Below are 27,630 nucleotides of genomic sequence, written 5' to 3'. Positions count from 1 at the left end.
GATTTTTTTTTTACTTTTGAGGCCAAAAGGAGGTAGAAACTGGAGTGATTAGACAACATAATTAATGATCTCAGTAGTCATCTTAGCCACCTTCATTATACTTAGGTTTTCCTGTTCTGAGCTGATGATAAAGCCCTTCTTTAGACTGCAGATTTTTACTGTTCATTAAAATGTCATGCCAACAGTTTCAAAACCGGTGAAGGGTGAAATACATCTTACTTAATTCGTTTAATATCAAATGCCTATTATGAAATGTTATATTACATACAAAAAGAGTAAGAACTAAACTGTTGTGTGATGCCTGAAAAACAGTAAGAATTCAAATAACTAAATGTTAACTTTTATCCTTTTTTTATCATTTGCCTCAGATGTGTAAAAATGTGTTTGCTGTGTATGAAATTGAAAAATTAAATTCCTTTGTACAATATACAAGACTTCTTTAGGATGAAGATGATACTTTTGGTCAAACTGTTTTCAGCTTAGAGCCCCTATAACCAAATCCCAAATCACATATCCCAAGAACACTTGAAAAGATACACAAACACCCACATCATCTTTTGAAGCTAAAAAAAAAAAAAAACAAAATGTAGCTCTGTTCATTACTTTATTGCAATAAGTGCATCATCTCTCCCTTTGAATACTCTGAGGCTAATGGTATGCCAAAGTATGCTGCAAAGAAAGATTCCAAATGTAAAATAGATAGCTAGTGGGAAGCGGCCGCATAGCACAGGGAGATCAGCTCCGTGCTTTGTGACCATCTAGAGGGGTGGGATAGGGAGGGTGGGAGGGAGACGCAAGAGGGAGGAGATATGGAGATATATGTATACATAGAGCTGATTCACTTTGTTATACAGCAGAAACTAACACACCACTGTAAAGCAATTATACTCCAATAAAGGTGTTAAAAAAAAAAGATTCATAATAGTTTTTCTTGTAGGGAGTTCTGTGTATGTATACACATATGCCGCTGTGAATGAAATTTTTTATACCTGTGGGATGGCCTCTTTCAGCAGTGTGTGCACAAGGAGGTGTGTGTTTACAGATGCACACTGCTGTTTGTGGGTGTAGGTTCATGCCTCTGCACAGGCATGTGGACACCCCTGCACTGGTGTATTTCTGTGTGTACATGAAAACTTACACACTGCTGAGTATAAGGTCGATAAACAATATAACTATTCAGTATCTCACAATTGCAAATGACATTAAATCAAACTGAAAATTGTTTAAGCAAAAAGGAAATTTACTGGCACATTTAACTGAATTGTCCAAGGTTAGCTTTAAATCCCCATTAGGGAAAGGGAGAAGTAGGGAAACACACCTAGTGGTGACTAATTCTCAGCACAGTGCTGCTGAGCAGGAATGCCCAGGATTCCCTGACCAGGAGTTCTTGCTTTTGGTCAGCTGATCTGGGAGCCTCCGCTGAGCTCTCCCCAAGGCACTTTCCATTTTTTGAGTTGTAGTCTCTTTGTTTCTGGGGAATTCCTGGGGCAAATAAAAAATCCAGAAGTCTTATCAAATCACCATATTTGAACCCAGAAATTGGTCAGGGAATTCCTGTTTCCTAGCAACAAGCCTCTCTTCATCCCCTTCACCCTCAGCTTTTTGGTCTGTCTTGATCAGTCAAAGGCCAGTTTGAAACAGTGGTCACCCAGGGAATCAAACTTCTTCAAGCCCTTATTTAATTTCCTGCCATATTTCTTGGGCCACTGCATTTGCTCATACTAACTGAAGATGAGGGAAATCTGTTTTTTCAACACTAAGACTCTGGGATTCCTGGGTACTCAGATATCTTAAATTTCAAGTTATAAGTAGAAAGGGTTTTCAGAGCAAAACTGTATTGTCATTCTCTCTTTCTCTCTCTCTTTTTTTTTTTTTTACTATATATTTATATAATTTAAATTATTATTGAGATTATTGTTGATTTACATGTGGTTATAAGACAAAACACAGAGATATCCTCCAGACACTTTTTCCATTTTCCCCATTGGTAACATTTTGCAAAATTATAGTACATTACAATCAGGGTGTGTGGACTTTGATATAATCAAACCAATCTTATTCCAATTCCTCCAGTTTTATTTGTGATTATTTTTGTGGTGTGTGGTCTTTGTGTGTGTGTGTGTGTAAGAAAAGATGCTTAACATTACATCATTAAGGAGTTGCAAATTAAAATAACATGGAGATAACACTATACACCTATTAGAATGACCAAAATTCCAAACACTGACAACACAAATGCTGGTGAGAATGTGAAGCAATGGGGGCTCTCATTCATTACTGGTGGGAAAGCAAGATGGCATAGCCACTTTGGAAAACAGTTTGGCAGTTTCCTACAAAACCAAACACATTCTTACCATGTAACCCAGCAATTATAATCCCTGACATTTACCCAAATGAGTTGAAATCTATATCCACAAAAAGCCTGAGCACTTATGTTTATAGCATTTTATTCATAATTGCCAAAGCTTGGAAGCAAGCAAGTTGTCTTTCAATAGGTAAATGGGGAAATAAATGGTGGTACATCCATACAGTGGAATATTATTCAGCACTAAAAAGAAATGAGCTATCAAGCCATGAAAAGACATAGAGGAAACTTAAATGCATATTAGGAAGTGAAAGAAACCCATTTGAAAGGCTACGTATTTTCTGATACCAACTATATGACATTTTGGAAAAGCTTAAACTATGGAGACTTAAAGCAATCAGAATTTGCCAGGAGTTGTGGGGAGAGAGGGTTGAATAGGCATAGCACAGAGGATTTTTAGGGCAGAGAAACTATTCTGTATGATACTATAATGGTGGGAACATATCATTATGTATTTGTCAAAACCCATAGACTATACAACTCCAAGAGTGAACCCTAATGTAAACTATGGACTTTGAGTGATAACAATGTGTCAATGTAGGTTCATTGATTATATTGTTATTGGTACAATAACAAATGTACCACTCTGGTATGGGGTGTTGATATTGGGGGAGGCTTTTGCAGGAGAGGGGGAGGAGGAAGTATGTGGATTTTCTCTCTACTTTCTACTCAGTTTTGCTGTGAATCTAAACCTGCACTAAAAATAAAGTCTATTAAAAAAATTAGTTCGGCATATTTGTGTGGGTCTATTTCCAGGTTCTCAATTCTGTTCCATTGATCTATGTGTCTATCTTTCCATCAAAACCACACAGTCTTGATTACTATAGCTATATGCCTTAATAGAATGATTCCTCTCACTTTATTCTTCTTTACAAATTCCTTTGCTTATTCTAGTCTTTGGATTTCCATACAAAATTTACAGTAAGCTTGTCTATGTCTACAAAAGACAGTTCTGGGATATTGAAAGAAATAACATTTTAGGAGAATTAACACCTTTAAGATGTTGAGTCATCCAATCCATGAGCACAGTATGCCTCTCCATTTATTTAGGTCTTATCTGATTTCCTTCACCAACATTTTGTAATTTTCATATTCTTAAAAAAATTGTAACTATATGAGGTCATGGATGTTAACTAAACTTATTGTGGTAATCATTTTACAATATATACATACATCAAATCATTGTGTTTTACACCTTAAATTTATACAATATTATAGGTCACTTATTTCTCAATAAAACTGGGGAAAAAACACCTGTTTTGTTAAGTGTAGACACATAAGTGTTTTATTTTCTTTGGAATGATTTTTGAGTTGCAATATCCAATGAAAACTTTGAACTTTTAGGCTCAGGCAAGTTTCCTTGACAGATGTTTTACATATGCAGTCACAATTCATTGCTGGAGGAGTTAAGTGCAACCTGTGTGACTCCACTAGAAGATTCTTAGAAGCTTGTGCCTGGATTCCTTCAGACCTTGCCCCATACACCATTCCCTTTGCTGATTCTTCTTTTTATCCCTTCACTGTAATAAACTGGAACCAGGAGTATAAAAACTTGAGTCCTATGAGTCCTTCCAATGAATCACCAAACCTGTTTCTAATGTAAGCATTTTGGTGCTATAAATTTTCCTCTCAGGACTGTTTTAGATGCCTCTTACATATTTTGATGTATTTTATTTTTCAATATAATTTGGTTCTATATATTTTTAAATTTCCTTTGACATTTTCTTTTTTACCAATGAATTATTTAGAAGTGTGTTATTTAACTACATATTTAGAGATATTTATTTCCATTATGGTCAAAGAACACATGTTGTTAGATGTCAATTCTTGTCAATTTATTGAAATCTATTATATGGTCCAAGATATGGTCTGTTTTGGTGAATGGTTCACAGGCACTTGAAAAAAAAATGTCTATTCTGCTGCTGTTGAATGGAGGATTTTTTTTTTTAATATGTCAATTAGATACTGTTGGTTGATTGTGTTATTCATGTATCTTATATACTTTCTGATTTTCTGTCTAGGAATTCCATTATTTGCTGAGAGGAGATGTTGAAGTCCTGAATTACAGATTTAACTATTTCTCCTTTCAGCTCCATCAGTTTTTGCTTCATGTATTCTGAGGCTCTTTTGTTTAGTCTGTACACTCTAAGAATCATTATGTCTTCCTGGTGGATTGATCCTTTCATATGTAATTTAACTCTTTTTCCACTTTATCAGGTATTAATATACTCACACCTGCTTTTTTGTTTTGTTTTGTTTTGCTTTGCTTTGCTTAATGTTCTCATAGCATGTCTTTTTCCATACTTTTATTTTTGATATAGCTATGTCATTGAGTTTGAAGTGTATTTCTTATAAACAGTGTAGAGTTCTTATGTACTTATTTTTCTAATCAATCAGCTCTGCCAATCTTTGCCTTTGATTGGTGTATTTAGACCATTTACATTTAAGATAATTATTGATGCACTAGTACTTAAGCCTGACATTTTATTATTTGTTTTCTGTTTGCTTTCTGTGGTTCTTCTTTCTCTGTTTTTCTTTTCTTGCCTTCCTATGGGTTACATGAACTTTTTTATGATTCCATCTTGATTTATTTACAGTGTTTTTGAGAGTATTCCTTTTTATGGTTTTTGTAGGATTTCTTTGGGTATTACAAAGATCATATATGGCACATCACATTCTACTGGCATCAATATTTTACTACTTCAAGTGAGGTGTGACAACCTTTCTTCCATTTAGGCTCCTTTACCTTCCTCACTTTTAAATATCATTGTCTTGAGTATTAGATGATGTTAGAATTTTTGTTCAATCATCATTTATGATTTAGAAAACTCATGAGGAGAAAGGTAGTCTATTGTATGTACTCATATTTTTGCTCTTTTTGCTATTTCTTTTTCCTCTCTAATACTCCAAGATTTTTCTTTTTTTTATTGTTTCCTTTCTGATTGAAGAAATTTCATTAGCTGATCTTTAAGGGTAGGTCTGCTAGCAACAAATTCTCCTAGTTTTTCTTCATCAGTGAATGTCTTAATTTCCTATTTATTTTTAAAGGACAGTTTCACCTGATAAAAAGTATTCAGTTGACAGTGCTTCCTTTTAACACTTAAAAAATATTGTGCCTCTTTCTTCCGACCTCTATGGCTTCATGTGAGAAATCTGTAAGTAATGCCTCATTTCTCTCTGGCTGCTTTCAAGATTTTGAAGCCATTTTGAAAACTAGAGATTTTGTCTTTAGTTTTCAGATGTTTAATTATGAAGTGTCTTTGTGTGGATTTGGGGGAATTTATCCTGCTTGTGATTTGCTCAGCTTCTTGAATCTGTAAGCTTCTGTTTCTGCTTTAAGTTGTAACATCTCTGAATACTCTTTCAGCCCCATTCTCTTTTGCTCAGCTCTGGAACTCTGATGTTATGACTGGTGGTATTTTTGTTATTGTCATACAAGTCTCTGAGGCTCTGTTTTGTTTTCTTTTTTTCAGTCTGTCTATTTTCTTTCGATTGTTCAGATTGGGTGAATTCTATTGATCTGTCGTCAAGTTCACTGATTCTGTTCTCCATCACTTCCCTGCTTCTATTCAGCCCATCCAATAAGTTTTTTTTTTTTTTAATGTCTGACATTTTATTCTCCAGTTCTTTAAATTCCATTTGGTTCTTTTTTGTAAATTCCATTTCTTTGCTGAAGTTTTCTCTTTTTTCATTTGTTTCAAGGGAATTTGTAATTGATGTTGAATCACTTTTGTGTGGCTGCTTTCAAATCTTTGTCAGATAATTCCAACATCATATTCATTTCCAAGTTGGTGTCAGTTGATTGTCTTTCTCATACAAGTTGTGATTTTCTTAATTCTAAGTATGATGAGTAATTTTCTATTGTATTCTGGACATTGTTTCTATTATGTTAGGGGAATCTAGGTCCTATTTAAATCTTTTTACATTATCACTTTGTTTAGATTAAGCATGCAGGTAGGTCCTGACCTACATTTTTGTGCTGTGGTTCTAATGATAGTGTAATTTGCACAGCACTTTCAATGTTACTTTTGTCTGGTTTATGTGAGGTTATTGGGGCTGGTCCCTGCTGGTGCTGCCTGAGGTGGTGGAAGCATTTCTCTGGGCTGGGCTACTGTGTGCTCCTGGTGGGAGAGGGGAGTTTCAGGCCTATGGACACCAAAAGGGTCTCCTGTCCAGGCACTTGTTGTGGTAGGACCCCCTACCTATGCTCCTCAGGTCCCCAGTGTCTCTGGGTAAGAAATGGAATCTCAGGTTCTTATTCTAAGAGGATTCCCCAGCTAGGCCTCTTCTTTTGGCTAAGTTTTTCTTCCTGCTTCCACCCACCCACACTGATGTCTCTGGGCAGGGGAGGAAATTCTCAAGTGCAGTTAGGAAGCCCACTTCCCTCAGCTGCTCCAGATCAATCACCCTTGCTGGTGATGTTTGGCACACCTGATGTTGTCATAGAGACTCCTATTTAATCTAGGAAAGAAGGAGTCTACCTGGGCTGCCTTCCATTGCTAGGTTGGAGGTCAGAAAATTCTGGGACTCCTTTTTCTGTTTTGGTGGAGGGGGGACTATATAAGAAAACTTGCCACTGTGTTTTTCCTCCAGTCCTGGGGTTCTAAATGAGTTTGCCTTTTTCTTACCGCCTTTTAGAGCTCTCCTTTTGGTTGCCTTTTATTAAATAATGTAAAAGGGTTTATACATGTGCTTAGTGAGGAGGAACACAATCTATGCCATCTTGTCCAGATGTCATTCTCTTTTCATCAATAAGCCAGCTTTAATCTTAGCTGATCTCTTTCTTATAGAGCTTTTCTGGAGGCCACATGTTAGCCAGTAGACTCTAACATCATGAAAAGTACTGCATAGTCCCCAGGAGAATAAAGGAACTCTCTCTGCCTTTCATCCAACTCAGCCAGTTCTACATTTTTTTTTTTTTTTTTTTGGTCAGTCACTTGCAACATCTCACTTCCTGGATTAATTTCTATATCCCTTAGGACCATGGCATAAGCAAAACAAATTGACTAACTAAAATTTTTAAAGGATTTTATTGTAAGAAGAAGGATCACTTGCAGAATTGAAAAAAGAGGGGAGCATGTGGAAGAATCAGGCTTGAAAAGTCATAAACAGGTAATCCCAAAAGTCTCAGTAGGACAAACATCCTGAGAACTTCATCAGTCTCACCACTGAAATAAATGAAGAGGAAGTATTTCTTCTATTTTGGGGTTATACTATTAAGACTCAAATTACCAGAAAAAAGGGGTCCCTTTGCCTACATTTGTCACGGACCTATTCCTTGGTCAAAAGACGGCAGAGCTCTTTGATTAACAGCCTTTCTAAGACAATGCATGATGGAGGAGAGATAATTCCCTAAAAGAATTTTGCAGGGCTCCATCAGCCCCTTACACTCACTAACTAGTTCTCTTATTTGTAATCTTCTCTTGGTCTATACCTAAATCCTGCATTCACATTTTCTTCCCTAAAATAATATAGTCTAGGGCTTCCCTGGTGGTGCAGTGGTTAAGAATCCGCCTGCCAATGCAGGGGACAAGGGTTCAAGCCCTGGTCCGGGAGGTTCCCACATGCCACGGAGCAATGAAGGCCGTGCGCCACAACTGCTGAGCCTGTGCTCTAGAGCCCAAAAGCCACAACTACTGAGTCCTCGTGCCCCAGCTACTGAAGCCCGCGCGCCTAGAGCCCGTGCTCCGCAACAAGAGAAGCCACCACAATGAGAAGCCCACGCACCGCAACGAAGAGTAGCCCTCGCTCACTGCAACTGGAGAAAGCACGCACGCAGCAAGGAAGACCCAACGCAGCCAAGAATAAATAAATAAAATAAATAAATTAATTAAAAAATAATAATAAATAAATAAATAAAATAAAATAATATAGTATTTGAACTAATTGATCTTGTCAAGATTCTTTACATTCCAAGTGATATAGAAATCCAACTCAACCTAGCACATGTATACAAAGAAAATGTATTAACTTAGATAACTAGAAAGTTTACAGGAAAACCTCAGACAAAACTGGCTCTAGTAGTTCAAATGAAGTGACTAGGATCCAGCCTCTCCTTCTCTGCACCTCTTACCTCTCCTTGACTCTTCTTCAAATGTAGGATAAGCTTGGCTCCTTACCACGATTTCTTATCACAAGGTCTTCATGACCTGCTACTTTTCTAGCCTTATCGCCTGTATTTTGTGACTCTGACTTCAGATACTGGCAACTGAAACTCTCCATATTCCACGAAGACACTACACCTACTCACCCAACCCGTCTTCACCTACTAACACTTTGCTCACCCAACCCGTCTTCACCTACTAACTCCTCTGACCCTCTCCTTCCTGTGCTAGAAAAAATAAATCTCCCTTCCTCAATGCAGGTTTGTTAAATTATTAGTTACTCTGCATGCAACTTACATAATGTCCTAATTTGTCCTTATGTATTGTTCTAAGAATACAATAACAATACAGGTAACATGTAAGAGCCTCTGGAGCCAGACTGTCAAGGTTTGAATTGCAGATACAAAGCTATGGACTGTATGACCTTAGAGAAATTATATAACCTCTCTATGCCTCAATTTCCTCATTTGTCAAATTGAAACAATAATATTATCTCTCTCACAGAGTTGCTGTAAGGATTTAATTGAGTTTATACATGTGAAGTTCTTAGAACCATGCCTAGTACATAGAAAGAGCTCCATAAATATTATTCTTATTGTTATTGTTAAGACCTCCTTATGTGCTAAACACTTGGGACTATGTCGTATAATCCTCACAACAGGCCTGTGAATTAGATAATATCATTATCCACATTTTAGATATTAGGAAACTGAGGCTTGAAGTGATTAAATAACTTGCCCAAGATCACAGAGCTAGCAAGTGATGGAGCCAAAACTGGTACAAATCTGCCCTGGGACATCCTAATGATCATGGAGTCTTGGTGCTAGTGTGCAGAGGGGCAAAACTACATTATGTTCATAGAAGGAGGATTGTCTACATAAGACTTTCCTCAGTCTGTGTTTGCTACATCTTGCTCGTGAACTGGTCTCTGCACATATGGGCCTTTGTCAAAGCCTCTGAGTGTGTCCTCTACTTAGTATATTTTGAGGTCCATTTCACCAATGCAGCCTGAGCAGCAAAAGCATAAATCATCCATCTCTTCCCCAGCCTCAGGAGTAAATACCGAATGTGTGTGTTAAATACAGCTGTTGTAAGTTAGCCACATCCTGGGTAAATCACCTTTACAGACAACCTACTGCTTTCCCAAGAAAGCATTAGCTTTAAAAAACCAGCATAAAGGATTATTTTTCTTAAAACAGTTTCATGATGCATGCCTCTTTGTTGAGGATCCTTATTTGTGGAGACTGTGTTAATCCTAACAGTACCTTGACCCTTCTAAATTCATTGATCCAGTGGGATGCTTTATGAGCCCCACAAAGTGGTCCATACACAGATATGTATGCATACAGAATAACTTAGTCACTTAGGTTGGATGTTTGGTACTATGTTATGATAACCAGCTAAATTCTTCATTTTCTACCTATTATACTGTCAACTGAGGCCAGACCACTTTGTGGAGACTTTTTATATCCCAAGATTACATGCTTTGATCACACAGAAGGAGTCCATTGTTAAACTGGTCAGAGTTGGCTTCAAGGAGAACAAAACACAGGGTGGTGGAAAGATCCCAGGCTGCTAGGTTAAAACCTTGGCTCTAGCAAATATTTAAATTACTTGTCATCTCTAAGGTCTCATTCTTCTTGTATGAGTTGTGTAGGTGAAAGTGTATTAGGTAATCTCTAAGGCCCCTTTCTGGCCAAAAATCTATGGGTGCAGAACTCACCATCCAGGTAAAGAGTAGCCCAAACCAAATGAGTTTCAATTAACACTTTGGAGGTCCAGAAGAAGTTCCTGACATACATATATTCTTATGTTAATACACATATAGAGATATGAACTGTGCTTCAGAAATGAGAAGCACAGCTGTTGTTGTTGCTGTTTTGGTTTTTTTTTAATTTATTTTATTGAAGTATAGTTGATTTATAATGTTGTATTAATTTCTGCTGTACGGCAAAGTGATTCAGTTACACATATACATACATTCTTTTTCATATTCTTTTCCATTATGGTTTATCACAGGATATTGAATATAGTTCCCTGTGCTATACAGTAGGACCTTGTTGTTTATCCATCCTATATATAATAGTTTGCATCTGCTAATCCCAAACTCCCAATCCTTCCCTCCCCCACTCTCCCTCCCCCTTGGCAACCACAAGTCTGGAGAATAGCTCTCTCTTGTCTTCTATCAGTGGGTCCATTTCTTCTGGTGTTTTATTTATTTAGTTAGTTAGTTTCAGTGAAAGGTTTGCCCACAGCTATTAACACTTTCTCCCTTGGGCCACACAGAAGGGTGGTTAAAGAATTCGGCAGAAGGTGATAGGATTGTAGAAATGAGACCATAAAATGCGTAAAGAGCAATCATGTCTCTGTAGGAAGTGCATCTTCTCGCACATGCCATCTTATTATCATCTCTGATGATTTTCTTTTTTTCTTGCGTCGTGTCTAGACAAAATAAAACTGCTGGAGGTTTATGAAATAATTTCCAATCCGACAATCTTCGTTTTCAAGGTATAGCCCAGAGGGGATATTTTCCACTTCAATGATTTAGACCCAAAGAGATATGGCACACAAGCAGGCACCTCATGGCTGAAGCATACATCATATGCTGGCAACACAAACAGTAATAAGCCCAGGGCTTCAAATGCCACTGTGTATAGAACATTTTTGGATTCACTCACTGATTTCCGAGGAATATTTTCTTGCTCAGCATTTACTATGCTCCCAGCAACTCCCCAATCCTAATGGGCCTTAGAGAGCTTACAGAAAGCATGATAGATGTGATGTCAAGCTGTTAATTTAGCAATGCTCCAAGGAGGAAGAGAGAGTGATTAATTCTTACACTTCAGAAATTATCCTTCTGGGTGGGGAGGGAGGGGGGAATCTCAAGATGCCGTTGGAAGAAGAAAGAGTTAGCGGGAGTAAAAAGCTCAGGCAGTTGAGGTTACATACCTTCTTCGATATTCACATGACGTTGGTACTTCCCAGAGGTTCTGCCATCATTTTGATTAGTAGCCCCAGACAGTGCAGTCCCCAAAGGAGTCGGCACGAACCAGAATAAAAACTAAAAACCCTGCCCTGGTCCAGGACTATGTATTCAAGCTGTCCATCTGTCAGCATTGAGAGAATGGTTCAACCGTTCCAGATGGAGTTGCACACAAGCGAGGGAGAGAGAAACAGCCATACGTCTAGTATTACAACAATGGGAGTAGGCATGAAGTGCCCTGCATGTCCTCCTCTCCTTCTGGGTCCCACTTCTCTATGTCCTTCTGGTTGCTTCTGGAAACACTTCCTTTAAACTGGCTTCTTTAAAACTGAATTTTTGCCACTTGGTCTGCTTCTGGGACAACAACCCAAGTAGGGAACATTACTTAGAAAGAAGATGGAAAAGGAGATGACACTAAAGGCTGTGGCATTGACGACTTTAGACTGGGAACTGGGAGATGCTTTCCCATAGCCAATTGGTAACCTTGGAAAAGCACCTCCTACTTCTGGTCTAAGTGTTCATACACAGAACTTTTAATTTGGTCCAGAGGAACTACATAACTAAATACCAGGTAAGATTTCATTGGAAAAGATAATTTAGGGCAAATGGATATTGACCACACATATACACATGTCTCAGTAATATACATGTTAAATCTCTTACATTGGTATCAATTTTTATAGCATCCTTCTCCATCTAGTTGGCCTTGACAGAAAGAGCCATACCTATATTTTCAGAATAAAATAAAATAAAGCTGCCTGGATTCCAAGATCTTTCTCTGCCTTAAACAGGGGTTGTACTTGTTCCAATACTTTTTTTCTTCCCCTCTGGGTTCAATGAAGACTCAGGTGTTTTTGTCTCAGTTTTTCTTGGTGGTAGTCTGAGGTGGTGTTAAGGGATGCAGTTGAAAGTGTTGACTAATAGCCATAAAACAAAAATTGCCTTGCCTGGACAGCTTCCACCACAGGGAAAGAAGAATGGAAAATGTCTTTAACCTTCAAACTTTTTAGAGAAACCAGTAAATCTTTTCAAGAAGCTTTAAAAACTCTGTTGTAATGTTTCTGTTATACAATCTTTGGATTTTCCCTGGTTTGTCAGATGAATCATTCCCTTTTCACTGTATTTCCCTGCTGGGTTTTTGATTTAAAGAATTCCCTGCATAACTACTCCCTACATCTCAGGCCAGGAAATTTTTCCTAGATATTTCCAAGAGAAACAGCTAGCTCTGTCTCACATATTTAATCATTGGATCTTTGCAAGAGCCCTGAGAAGCAGACTTGATCATCCCTCTTACAGGACTGCATCATGTTCTCTGAGACCACATGGGCCGTGTGTAACTCAGTGCCCAAGAGGAACAGAGTTTACCAGCCATCTCTATCTGCCAATCAGTGGACCCTGAAATTAAATCTTACTGTCACTAACCTAGAAATTCAGTGTGCACACGAGGAACCACTGATCCCCAACCAAGACTCAACTGGGCTTTTGCCTCAGTTTCCTCAACTTGCTGGTCCCTGCACCCTGCCTCTTCGCAAGGCCCCAGGAGTCTGCTGTCCTCCTGCCAGTTCCATTCTGGGAGCGGTGTCCTAGCTGAGACCCTGAATCACTATGCTGTACACCAGAAACTCACACAACATTGTAAATCAACTATACTTCAATAAAAATAATTTTTAGGAACTCCCTGGTGGTCCAGTGGTTAGGACTCCAAGCTTCCACTGCAGGGGGCATGGGTTTGATCCCTAGTCGGGGAACTAAGATCCCACAAAAAAAAAAATTATTTTTAAAGAAAAAGAATTTAATATTAATGACAATGATAATGATTAAAATTCTACCATTTAGCAGAGAATTACTCTCTTCCGGCTTCTATTCCATGCACTATACAAATATTTTCCCATTTTACAGATTAAGAACTGAGGTTTAGAGAAATCAAGAAATCTGTTCCAGTATAACTGTTTTAACTGACAGAGTCAAAATTGAATCTAAACATCTAATTCCAATATCTGTTCTTTTTTCCACTTATACCACAAAATGTATAAATTCTGATCTTATTATTTAGAACATTTTGAGACTTATTGCCCTTCTTTCTCCTAGTGACAAACAGCAGTTATACAAACCATTTGCCCATGAAGATGAAATGAAAAACTGGACCTAGACATCGATGAATCTACTGTAATTCTTGCAATAGAATGCTGTGCAGTTGGCAATTAGATTGTATTAGCGCTGAAAATAAAATCATATTTGTTTGGGAAGTCCTTTAGTATTCTTAGAACTGAAATATCATGTTTGCCATTCATGATATTTGTCTTTACTGTAGTGCTTTAAAAATATATATATGAGCATTGGTTAAAAATAGACTTTAGCCAATGAAGGGCATGGTTAAATAAGCTTTCTAAGGGTATATTTCTGCTTATGCTAGATAAATTAGATCTTCCAGGGTAGCAGAGTTTTATTTGGTCATTTTCCAGGAATACTAATGAATACTCTGATTGCCTGAAAGAGTTCATTTTCTTCACCCAGGATGAGCATTACACTTTCAAAGATCAATCACACTTTGACCTAAAATGTAATACTGTGGCCCTTTTACGGTATACTAGCTTAGGTTTAAATGAATGAACTCTAATCTTTGTTCTGATCATAGCCTGCCCCTTCTCAAAAATGTCCAGTGGCTCTCCACTTTCAACAGAAGTCCAAAGCTTCTGTCATTCTAGTTTCTTTCAAGACCACCACCAACTGACTTGATTTCTTCCCCACCTCATGTATCCTAGACCACAGCTCTTTTCTGCCCAAAATAGTTCCTTCCTGCCTTTGCTATGCCTTTCTTAACCTGGGTCTCCTCTCCTACTCTTTACCATTTTTACGTATGAAAAACATACCTGTCTTTCAAGGCTCAACTCAAATTCCTTCTTTTTCATGAAGTCCCATTTAATCTCTCCAGCTCTGAAGTCCCAGGGATACTTATCTCTTTCTTATAGTACAGGTCACAGGCTACCTTGTATTTATTAATTTATGTCCATGTCTCCTCTGTCTCTTTCCTGTTAATTCTTTGAGGAGATGTACGGATTTTAGACATCAAGATTCATTTATTTATCCAACATTCCCTAGATATCAGCTTTGTGCCTACTATTTATAGAAAACAGACACCAGTGAAACGCTGATATTGGATCATGAGATAGGAAAATGAGACATGAAAAAAGTTCAGTTCCTTGTGTTAGTTCCCTCTCCTGAGTATAGCTCAAATGCTGTAGATGGCACTCATCATTCAGAGAGACCTCATTATTTCGAGGGAGCCGGCTTTCTCCTCTGGTAATGAAAGTCCCTTCTTGTAATGGCATTCTTGCGGAAACTTTTGGCTCCTGTCAGTAGCCATCTCTGGATCGCAACCCAGCTACTAGTTTTAAAGGGCAATTCAACCACTAGCCCCAAGCAGAAATGCCAATGTCACCGTGCCCTTCTCCAATTCAAGAGTGGGCGTCACAGAATTCCAGGGCCATTCCAGCACTGAAATTGAGGTGGTGAATGGCATGCTCTCAATATACACAAGCCAGACCCTGCAGGAAGTTGTCGCCCAAAAAATTTCAACCAGCTAAGCACAGGATTGACTTTGGTGACAGACTGCTTCTTAGTAAATCAACAAATTGTTCTTTCACCTGGGGAAAATATGAAAAATAAAGAGAATACTTAGTGTCACAGAAGGTCAAATCCCATAAAAGGCCCGCGTGATATGTGGTTCAAACTTGCCATGTTGGTGGATGGAAAAACTGAGCCTCAGAAAGAAATGGCTTGCTCTGGGTCACAGAGAAAGCCAGGGTAAGAGTTGGGAGCCTCTCCACAGCCTGACGCCCCCCTGATTCCCAGTCTTGGGGTCGTTACAGTGCTCCTTTTGTGTCCCTTTTGATTTGCACCCTCTCCATATTTTTTCCTCAAAGAAAGAATCTTATTTTTGTAAAAACTCAGACTTCTTTAGGCCCTATTATAGTCAAGCCAGTATTTGATGCTTCAGATTTACCTTATCTCTTACTTTGGATTTAGTTTGTGTATATTCTTGCCTCTGTTTTCTGAGCAGGACCCATTTATTTATGACCTTAGAAGCGAGGTGAAACTAGAAAGGCCTTATAATTGGTAGGTGCAATAGCATTGTCTGTGGCCTGACAAAGGAGAATAAACAGTAGATGGTCAGTGTGCTCAGTGTCACCAGTCACGAGTGGTGATGGGAACCAGGCCCACTATGGCTAGTTGCCATTGTCCCCTTTATGGAGGTCTTTGGGCCAAGACCAGGGTTCTAGTGCCCATCCTGCTGGTGAGCCACCGTGCATCTCATGCAAGGAACTCTCCCCCTCTCTGGGCATCAGTTTCCTCCTCTGTAAAATAAGGTTCCTCCCAGCCTTTGCAGATTATATGTTGTGATATAATGCTTTATCTAAATGTCAAAAGAAATTATTGCATTTTCTATTTTTTGGCATACTTTTCTTTGGGCAAGACTGAGTTCATTTTCACCAGGGATTGTCAAGTGTGCCCTAAGCAGCTGAGATATAAAGGAGCAGTCAGAAGCCCTGGACGTGAGAGCCAACTCTGACACTTGCCAGCCCAGTTATTACATAACCTCTCTGGGACGCTGTCTGCTCATCTGCAGACATAAGATGACAGACACCTTCCTCCTTGCTCTTCATTCAAAACCCATTTCTTGAAAATCTACAGTGGACCAGGGTTGGCGTGAGGTTTTTGAGATGTAGCTATCTAAATGATCTATAAATTGTGAAACACCTTATAGATGGAAAATGTTACCAATATTTTTATTCACCTCTAATTTAAAACTTTTTATGTGTCTAGCAGTCTTGGATGACTCAAAGGGGGATAAAATACATGCTAAGATGGTAGAAAAATAAATGCAACCAAAAAGCATGAAATTGGCAAAGACATTTATTCTTGATAGCTTACAAATTCATTAAATTTGCAATCATGTCACCAAACTTCATCTTCTTTTGGCTTTCTGATACTTATTTTATGACCTAGGATATTTTCCAATTCCTAAAGATGAGAATATTTTAGTTTTTCAATGTTTGGGGTCTCTTAAGGACGTAACCAGCCCTGATACCCATCAGGTAACTCAATTCGCTTCAACCGTTGTTTATGGAACCCCACTACGTCAGAAAGAGGCCTCTAAAGTTGACATTAATGACCCAGAAGGATCCCAAGCTTAGGGGAGGGGGTGTTGATTTTTATATCAGAATTCAAATTATTAGGCTTGAGATTTATGTCTGGATTTGTATCTGACATTCAGCATTCTAAGGAAATAAACAGACCTGAAGCAACAAGGATAAGATGGCTCTGTGTGTAAAGGTGAGGGCTCTGTGCAAGGCAGTTGCAGAATCTGCTGGGTTGCTCCCCCATTTGAAAGCCTAGCAGAGAGTAAGCTCAGGTGGTCCAAAAGAAATTATACTCCTCTCTGCCACCAGAGAGCCCCATCACCAGGTAATAGGGCAGAAAATTGCCAACATCTGTGTGAACGACTCAGACTAGGAAGTTCCACCTCCCCACTTGAAGGTGGCGATTGATGCCATGAGCACCTCACCCGTGTCCTGTGTGTGATTTTGGTTTGCTCCCTAATTAATAATGGAAGTACCTCCCACATATTGGATGCTCCATGACATATGTTACTTAGTTAATCCTCACAGTAGTCCTGTGAATTAGGTAGTATTGCTAGTCTCCTTTGACAGATAAGGAAACTGAGACTGAGCGTGGTTAAACAATTTGCCCAAATCACACAGCTAGAAAGGGGACAGAGTCAGGATTTGAACCAAGGCTGTCTGATTTCAAAGTTCACATTCTTAGCCATAATGCTGTGTTTTCCCTGTTACCTGGATAACTCAAGCAGCTTTTAGTTCATCATCTTGGACCCGGCAGTGAGTTCAGAAAATGTAATGACCATGCTAAGTGAAACTTCAGCTTGTGAAATGATCCAGTTTCTAGAGGAAGGTGAGCTCCTCTTTAACCAAGTGAGAGAAAGCAGAAAAGGGAGGAAGGGAGACTGATGCTGTCCTAAAATAGCTGTGGCTGGTCTGCACTTCAATAACCCCTCCCCCATTCTGTTTTCATCCATCATATCTAGAGCTGTGATGTTATGCAGATAAAGGGCAAAGGGGTCCCAGTTCAAGCTGCAGCTACTTTCAGCCTAAAATTGAGACAAGTCTGGAGAAGCCCAGACCTATATAGAGGGGGTGCTCAGGACTGAACAGACCTGAGGAGTCTCCTGGGAAATAAGTCAGTCTAAGGAATGTTGCCAAAACCCAGGCAGAGATGCCTGAAACTGCATCTGAACTGGAGAGAGGAATAATATTGAAGACCACCCAATGTTTTCCCTTAGACTCTTCACTCAGCTCAGTCCCCAGGGACTTGTGCCCAAATCCTGGGGAAAAAAGACTTGCAAGTAAACCTCTAATGGTACGTTTTCACCCATTGTCGCCATAAAGTTTTGGGTGTAAGGGGGTACACCACCATGGGAACAGTGTAAGAGACAATGGCACAAAGAGCGGGAAGGGATTTTCTCCATCTCATAGACATCAGCAGGAGTAGCACCAGTATCAGCAGTGGTACCAGCTTTAGAAGGCAGGCACAGAAATGCTCTTAATGGTGGACAGAATGGCATTTTGATTCCATCGGTGGATGCCAAGGACCTCAGCCACAGCAGGAAGCAAAGCAGTTTGCCTGAGGTGGGGTTTAGAGGGCAAGAGAAAAGCCCAAGAGAACCCTTGGCATAACTCTTTTGGCACCGTCCACAGGGCATACCAGCAGCAGAGACAGTGATGAAACTACCAGGGAAACGGGCACTTTGGCAACCGTGACTGTGGAGGCTTATTTTTGCAGCCATAGGTGTACCTCTGGGGATGCTTAAAAATAATTGGTGGATGGTTAGGAAGTAGAGATCCAATATCTCACTCTTTTCTTGAATTTCTAGGGAGAGAGAAAAGTCTATTTAGTCTTCATTAATATTAATTCATCTTCATTAAAGTGCATTTTATTCCTCACCACAATGAGCACATCATGTGGAAGATAAGATTTATAAGAAATGTGATCTCACTTCATAGAGGGAGGTGAGATCCAAGAGTTATAACCGGGTCCCAGGGAAACTCTCTTAAAGATGGGACAACGTCTCTTAAAGGAATGGATCAATGGCCTGATTCTAGTAGATTCTTGAGATTAACTTATTAGGGAATGGATATTTGTGGAGAGAATTCCATAGCAGGCTAGAGCTATGTTAGTTAACTTTTTGGAAGCCACTTCCATCTCTAATATTCTGTGGTTCTTTGAAAAATTAAAACAGTAAATAAATCTGGAATGAGAGGGAGATATCTGAGAATGATCTCCTTTCTGAGGTTCCCTCTGAATTGAGACAAACCACTTATTTTCTTGGTTTTCCTGAAATGACAGGAAAACAAGGAAAAATTTTCTTTTAATAATTTGGTGTTCAAAACTAGATTTGTGGGCTTCCCTGGTGGTTCAGTGTGATTAAGAATCCGCTTGCCAGTGCAGGGGACACGGCTTCGAGCCCTGGTCTGGGAAGATCTCACATGCCGCAGAGCAACTAAGCCTGCGAGCCACAACTACTGAGCCTGTGTGCCACAACTACTGAAGCCCATGTGCCTAGAGCCCGTGCTCCACAAGAGAAGCCACCGCAATGAGGAGCCCGTGCACTGTAACGAAGAGTAGCCCCCGCTCGCTTCAACTAGAGAAAGCCCGCACAGCAATGAAGACCCGACGCAGCCAAAAACAAATTCATTCATTCATTCAGTCATTAAATTTAAAAAAAAAAGATCACAGGCCATTACTTAAAAAAAAAACAAAAAAAAACTAGAGTTGTGCTAAAACTGAAAAAACTTTGTGGCTCTTGGTACATGTTTTCACAGCCATATTCACTTATGGAGTTGCTTCCCTTTCACTATGCGAAGGGAAAGAGCAGAAGGGGGTCTCCAAACTTCTAAACCTCCTGTCTGCACTCAGAGATGTCATGGATTTCTCTTATTTGGCTGTCCCTGAAACCTATATTCTCTCACCACCATCACCATTCCCCTGGTTTAAGAATTGCCTTCATCCTGTGCTAACAACACTTTTTTAAATACTCCACTATATTACTAATACTTTTGATGTATTTAACTTCCTAGATAGTTTCCACAACAGAGTACTGAAAAGTTTGGAGAGTGCCGGGGAAGGGGCAGTATATGGGCCTTGACAGTGTCCTAGGAGTACGGTAGAATGGGGCAATTACACTCCTACTTAACGAAGAGATTCAGCAAGGAATACAAGCCTGAAGACTCAGGAGAGCCTGCTCTAGCTTTATTATGCTTTGTTTCTCGCTGTTGTTTCCACCAAGCAACATCTCCCGACCCAAACTATAACACTCTGACTATCCTTGTATATGCCATCTATGGCTCTGTGTAAGTTTCTCTAGGGTATAGATCCAGAAGAGGAATTTCTGGCCATGAGATTCACACATATTCAATTTCCTGACAGATTGCTCTCCAGAATGGCTCACCAGTTTACACTCCCACCAGCAGTGCATGGGGATTCTCATTTCCCCACATCTGTGCCAACAAGGGTACCATCTGACTTTCTAATTTTTACCAATCTGGTGGGTGTAAAATGAGTCTCATTGTGGTTTTAATTTATATCCCTCTCATTGCTTGTGTTGTTGGGGATCTCTTCATGAACATGTAGGTAATCTGGGTTTCCCCTTCTGTGAATTGCCTATTCATAGTCTTTGCCAATTCCTCTCTTTTTATTGTTGATTTGCAGGAATTGCTTAATTATTCTAGATATTAATCCCTTGTCAGTTTTAAATGCTGTAATTATCTTCTCCCAGTCTGTCTCCCATCTGCTACCTTTATCTACAGTGTCCCTGGCTGAACAGAAATTCTTAATTTTTAATGTAGTCAGATCCATTTTTCTCATTATGGTTTGGACTTTTTGGGTACTGTTCAAGAAACATTTCCCACCCCAAAGTCACCAGGCTGTCTTCCAACATTTTCTCACTAGCTTATAATTTATCTATATATTTAGGAGTTCAATGCATTAGAAATTTTATCAATTCTTATTTTTCTCTATTTATTGAGCCACTTTTGGCAATACTATATGCTAAAAAAATCCATCTTTCCTTCACTGATTTATTGTATCAATCTAGTACATATAAGGACATCTAATCATTTATAATCCAAACTGAGAGAGATTTGAGAGTAAAGGGGGATATTATTTGTAATTTTAGTAGGCCAACAGGCACAAAGTTAGGACTTTGCCAGGCAAATTGGAATAGTCACCTTAATTTTATACCATATATCATATGGGACTGTTTATGGCTCTTTAATCTTTTCCATTATTCTATTTATCTGTTAATGTTACAGGCTGCATTGTTTCTTTTATGGTTATGTAGTAATACAGAGTACAACAAATATGCCCTTTTGCTTTTCTTTTCCAAAATTGTCATTTACTTGTGGACTTTTATTTTTCAAAATATATTTTAGACCCAGTATTTCAGATGTCTCTGCAGAAGTCTTGCTTACAATTCCAAGTGCAGTTTATTTAAATTGGGAAAATTTGACATCTTTAAAATGTTAAGTTATCCCATCCATGAACATGGTTTATCTCTACTCTTATTTAGATCTTCTTGTATGCCTTTAGATAGAGACATTAATTCCTCCAAAATCATCTTATACAATTTTTATTAGGTTAATACACATATTTTAAAGTTGTATTGGTATACTGTGAATAACAAACACATTTTACTTATTTATTCCTGGTGTGAAGAATGCTGTTGGTTGTTGTATCCATCATTTATCCAAATTATGATTCTACACCAAATAGCATAAAGGATTGTATTAGTTTCCATAAACAGTTATGTCATCTGAAACTCTTTCTCTTTCCAATATTGATATCTCACTGTGTTTCTTGCTTTATTATACCAGTTATATTCTGTAGCATTAGGTTAACTAGTAGTGTAAATAAGGCTTTCTTGTCTTATATGAAATATGTCTAAAGTTCCTTCTTTAAATAAGATGTTTGCTGGAAATATTTCATATATAGCTTTTAGCTAGTTAGTGATGTACTTTCCTATGCCTATCTTTGAGAAAAAATTGTATAGTATGTAAAATTTGAATTTTATTCAGTAATTCTCTACCTCTATTGAATTAAGCATATGATTTATTTACTTAGTAAACTAATATGCTATTTACATTGATAACTTTTTGATATGAAAAAGTCCTTGCATTGTTGAGTTAAACCATATAAGATCATAATATGTTTTTTTTTAATTAATGTAATTTGTGATCTAATGATTACTTTGGAATTTTTACATCTATGTTTATAAATAAAACTGGCCTTTTTTTTAACATATAACATTTTTATACAGTCAAAAATCAATGCTAAAAAAAAAAATCAATGCTACACTAGCCTCAGAAGATAATTTAAACACTTCAGCCTTTTTTATTTTTTCATTATCTAGGACACCTGTATAAAGAGGATTATTTGTTTCTTAATTTTTATTTTAAGAAATCACTTACAAACCGTTTAGTAGAGGATAGAGGTTGGGATGGGGACTTTTCCAAGAACCATTTCAGTTTCTTTTATGATGTTTGAATGTTTTATTTATTTATTTATTTTTAGCTGTGTTGGCTCTTCTTTGCACGCAGGCTTTCTCTAGTTGCGGTGAGCGGGGGCCACTCTTCGTTGCGGTGCGCGAGCTTCTCATTGCAGTGGCTTCTCTTGTTGTAGAGCACAGGCTCTAGGCATGTGGGCTTCAGTAGTTGTGGCATGCAGGCTCAGTAGTTGTGGCTTGCAGACTCTAGAGCGCAGGCTCAGTAGTTGTGGCTCAAGGGCTTAGTTGCTCTGCGGCATGTGGGATCTTCCCGGACCAGGGCTCGAACCTGTGTCCCCTGCATTGGCAGGCAGATTCTTAACCACTGTGCCACCAGGGAAGTCCCTATGATGTTTGAATTTGAAATTATTTTAATTTCAAATTTTCTATTTCTTTTTCTGCTGATTGTGGAATTTTTTACAAAAATTTAATTATTCCATCTAGGTTTACCAGTTTACAGGTCTTTCATGTATTTACTGTTTTTGTAATCTCCTTTACACATATAATTATTTATTACACCTATAATTATAATCATACATCTGCTCATTACATCTATAGTTATATCTTTCCATTTTGTATTTTTCTAACTTTTATCTTCTTTTTTTATCAATATTACCAAGTACCTATGTATATTATTTATCTTAACAAAGAATTAAAATTTGTTTATTTGTGCTCGTTTATATATTTTTATTGTTTCTTATTTCATTAATTTTATTTTCTTCTTTTTATTATTTCTTTCTTCCTCACTTATATGGGATAATATTATGTTGTTGCTATTTTTCTTCTTCAGTGGAAAATAAGTTTTTATTTTTATAGATGTTTTTAAAGCACCAAATTTCCTTCTAAATGCTGTTGTTCCAATCTTTTATTCCTTTTCGTCCTTTCATCTGTTTTAATTAAGAGTGTTCAAGGACTGCCCAACTCCAGATATTAATTTACCTTTATTCCACCATAGTTCTGTCAGTTGTTGCTTTATACATTTGAACATACATTGCTATGTTGGAAGCAAATATGTCTATGATTGTTATATATCTTCATCTGTTGTTTGGATTACCAGTATGTTACATCTATCTTTTTTTCTGATGATAATTTTTCTCCATTTCTAATTTGTTCAAGTTTGAAATTGCTATTCTGACTTACTATCAGATTGTATTTGTCTAGTGTTTTTTATGCCTTATTTTTAATCTTCCTGTACACTCTTCTTTAAATGTAGCTTATATAGATAACATAATGGTGTTTTTAATCCAAACTGAAAAGGTCTGTTTTTGGTGGGTGAGTATAATCATTTATATTTATTGTAACTACTACTTTGTTAGAACTTACTGCTACCAAATTGTTTTGTGTTTTTTATTTATAAAAATTTTGTTTGTTTCCTATTTTCCCTCCCAATATACCTGTCATTGGATATGTCAAAATTTCTTCTGGTTGTTTGGAAATTACGCATTCTATTTTTAATATCCTGAAGTAATTCTTAAATTTTCAGGACATATACCTATATTTAAATCACTAACAATTTAAAAGCTAATAAATATCTGTATATTTTCCTCAACCAGACAAATGCTTTAATGTGCTCTGATGAACATTTTGTCTACCCCTGCATCTCCCCAAACCTTGTGGGTATCATTGATAATCTATACATAGAATATTCTACACCTTTTTTCTTTTATTAAGAGGGATAGCAATTTTACTGTTACTTGCTTAGTTGTCTCCAATATCTATTCTCCCTCTTTCCTATAGTGAGAGAGCCCTGGCTTTTCATTGAGCACACAGCTACTCAAAATAAAGACTACATTTCCTAGCCTCATTTGCAGCATGACTATGTGATAAAGTTCTGGCCAAAGATATGTGAGAAATTATGTGTGCAATTTCTGGAACATTTACTTCAAGAGAAGGAACATGATTAAATAAGTGGTACTGGGAAAGCTGGACATCTACATCTAAGACAATGAAATTAGAACTTTTTCTAACACCATATACAAATATAAACTCAAAATGGATTAAAGACCTAAATGTAAGACTGGAAACCATAAAACTCCTAGAGGAAAAAATAGGCAGAACACTCTTTGACATAAATCATAGAAATTGGGGGGTTGGGGAGGGAAGAATCTGTCTCCTAAAGCAAAGGAAATAAAAGCAAAAATGAACAAATGGGACCTAATTAAACTTAAAAGCTTTTGCACAGCAAAGGAAACCACTGACAAAACGAAAAGACAACCTACTGTGTGGGAGAAAATATTTGCAAATGATATGACCAATAAGGGGTTAATATCCAAAATATATAAATAGCTCATACAATTCAACATCAAAAAAAAAAAAAAACAACCTAATTTAAAAATGGGCAGAAGAACTGAAAAGACATTTTTCCAAAGAGGAAATGCAGATGGCCAACAGGCACATGAAAAGATGCTCAACATCGCTAATCATCAGGGGAATGCAAAACAAACCCACAATAAGATATCACCTCACACCTGTCAGAATGGCTATCATCAGAAAGAAAACAAATAACAAATGTTGGTGAGGATGAGGAGAAAAGGGAACCCTCCTACACTGTAGGTGGGAATGTAAATTGTTGCAGCCACTGTGGAAAACAGTATGGAGGTTTCTCAAAAAACTAAAAATAGAACTACCATATGACCCAGCAATTCCACTCCTGAGTATATATCCAAAAAAAACCAAAAACACTAATTTGAAAAGATACACACACCCCAATGTTCATAGCAGTATTATTTACAATTGCTAAACTATGGAAGCAACTTAAGTGTCCATCAACAGATGAATGGATAAAGAAGATGCAGTATACATATATATACAATGGAATACTACTCAGCCATAAAAGAGAATGAAATTTTGCCATTTCATTCTGGATGGACTTGGAGGGGATTATGCTAAGTGAAATAAGTCAGAGAAATACAAATACTGTATGATATCGCTTATATGTGATATACAAATATAAAAAATAAAAGAAACTAGTGAATATAACAAAACAGACTCACAGATATAGAGAAGAAACTAGTGGTTACCAGTGGAGAGAGGGAAGAGGGGAGGGGCAAGATAGAGATAGCGGTACAAAGATAGAGGTACAAAGTATTATGTATAAAATAAGTAAGCTACACGAATATATTGTACAGCACAGGGAATATTGCCAATATTTTATAATAAATATAAATGGAGTATAACCTTTACAAATTGTGAGTCACTATGTTGTACACCTTAACATATAATATTTTATGTCAACTATACTTCAAAAAAAGAGAGAGAAGGGACATGACCTCTCTTTTCCTTTTCTTTCATCCAGCTGCTTGAAACATATTTTAGTTTTGAGACATTTTTGATCATCAATGTAACCAACATTTTTAAGAGGAAAGATTAACAAGCTATAAGCAGCCAGGATTCTTGACAATCCTGTGAAGCAAAACCATCCCACGAGTCCTGTACCACCTACCATTTGATTCTTCTTAGGAGAAAAATAACTCATCCCTTGTGTATTGGTTTTCTATTGCTCCTATAACCAACTGTCACAATCTTAGTGACTTAAATAAATTTATTATCATACAGTTTTGAAGATCAGAAGTCATAAAGTCATGGTGTAGACAGGGCTATATCCCTTCTGGTGGCCCTCAGGAAGAATCTGTTTCCTTGCCTTTTTCAACATCTACAAGTTACTTGCATTACTTGGGCCATGGCCCCTTCTTTGTATCACTCCAATGTCTCCTTCGGGCATCAGATCTCCTGTTCTGACTCTGAGCCTCCTCCCTCCTTATATTACACTGGGCCCATCCACATAATCTGTGGTAATCTCTTTATTTTAAAATCTGCAACATAACCCCATCTGCAAAGTCTCCTTTGCCACATAGTAACAATAGTCATGTGTTACAGGGATTAGGGTGTGGACATCTTTTCAGGCACCGTTAAAATACCTATAATACCTTATTTAAATAACTGTTAACTTTGGATCAGTTTTACACATAGCTAGACCTAAATTCTAATATTCCCTTGTTTCCCAAACTCTATTAGATTCTTCTTATTATCCCTTGTTTTTATTACTTTTGTTGCTTCTTTTCTTGTTAAGATACTTCTTCCAAGAGTGTTTGCAGAGAAGATTGTTGTTTGGAAAACTCTCTTTGACATGTCGTGTACAGTCTCTGTCTCCCCACTTCTCAAATAAAAGCTGCCTGAAATTTCCTCTCTTGGTCTTGACCATCCCTCCACAAAGCCAATCATCAACAGTATTAATAAAGAACCCAGTCTGTGCATATTTGTATTTCAAGAGCCCAAAACAGTGCTTAGAACACAGTACTTACTCAGTAAAATTTTGTTACATGAAGCACTGAATTTGTTTTTATGTGACATCCACAGCAAAAAGAGAAAAGCCAACAACATAAGAGATATGGCAGGAGAGACACTAGAAAAAATATTCATTTACCTCTCAATATAGCATGCCTTGAGTTCCAGAGATATGCACATCTATATAAAAAGCCTTGATATAAATGTATAGATATATATAACATCACTCACGCACATATCAAGTACATGTGTACCATATATCCTGTAGATAGGAGTTGTCTTGCCCACTTTTCAACTTTACATAGTTATCAGTGCCTTTTTTAAATTTTGTATTGAATATTTTCTCCAGCAATTGGTGATGGAGTGTCAACATTGATGACAAGAGACCTCTAATATTGTGGTCAAGGGCACAGACGCTGGAGCCAGATAGTCTGGGTTCAGGTGCTGAGTTTGTCTGTTACTAGCTATGTGACCTTAGACAAATTACTCAACATTTGTGTGCCTTAGTTTCCTCATCTGTCAAGTGGGATGATGGTGATAATAGAAGCTAATTGATAGGATTTATGAAGGGTTTAAATGAGTTAATAAACATAAAACATTTAACTAGTTGCAAGTAGTAAGCTCTATAAGTGCTAGCTATTATTTTTTTAAATGGTATTTATGAAGCCGTCAATCAATTTTAAATGAGTAAATTAAATCGCTTTTCCCTTATACTTTATGGTGAAGTTTGCATGAGCAGCAGCGAAATGGAATCCATCCCATCCCATGAAAGATTGTCATAGATGGTAATCTGCCCATTAACCTTTCTTTATGCCTCTAAGAGGAGTGGTCCACTCCACTCCCTAGGGTGGACGAGAGTGGGGTGGGGCATGGGAGCACGTTTGGAGTAACCCTTCCAGCTCCTCTCTTTGCTTCTTCCCCTGCAGGGAGATTGCCTGCATTTAATTTTTAGTAATTTTAATTGGGAATAATCGTTGCAAGAATGGGAAACTGGTTGTAACTCAAAGCCAAATTATCCAGTCCAGATTTATTAGGGAAAATAAAAAGCTGAGCCCAGCGTATTTTGACTCCTGAGTCCAGTGACTACTCAAAACTCATTTGAGAAAAGTGTATGACTGACATCTCAGAGACAGTGTTGCCAGATAAAATACAGGATGCTCAGTTAAATTCGAATTTAAATTTAACTATGTGTTGGTTTTGTTTTGCTTTTGTTTTCGTCTTTTGCTAAATCTGACAACTCTATTCAGAAACTTCAATAATCACCTTACTCAATTCCCTC

At 37.7% G+C, this 27,630-nt stretch overlaps 1 long non-coding RNA gene across 1 annotated transcript; it reads right to left on the bottom strand.

Moving 5' to 3' along the window:
- Nucleotides 1-564: 564 nt before the first annotated feature.
- LOC309660688 lies at nt 565-25,416 on the bottom strand. The gene is made up of 2 exons (XR_014263545.1): nt 8,665-25,416; nt 565-8,630 (listed from the first exon to the last, which is right to left on the bottom strand). It is a non-coding gene; the product is annotated as an uncharacterized lncRNA (long non-coding RNA).
- Nucleotides 25,417-27,630: the final 2,214 nt, after the last annotated feature.

This window comes from Balaenoptera physalus (assembly GCF_965194825.1).
Source record: "Balaenoptera physalus genome assembly, chromosome: 4".
NCBI lineage: Eukaryota > Metazoa > Chordata > Mammalia > Artiodactyla > Balaenopteridae > Balaenoptera > Balaenoptera physalus.
This window is presented reverse-complemented; position numbering and strand designations above follow the sequence as displayed.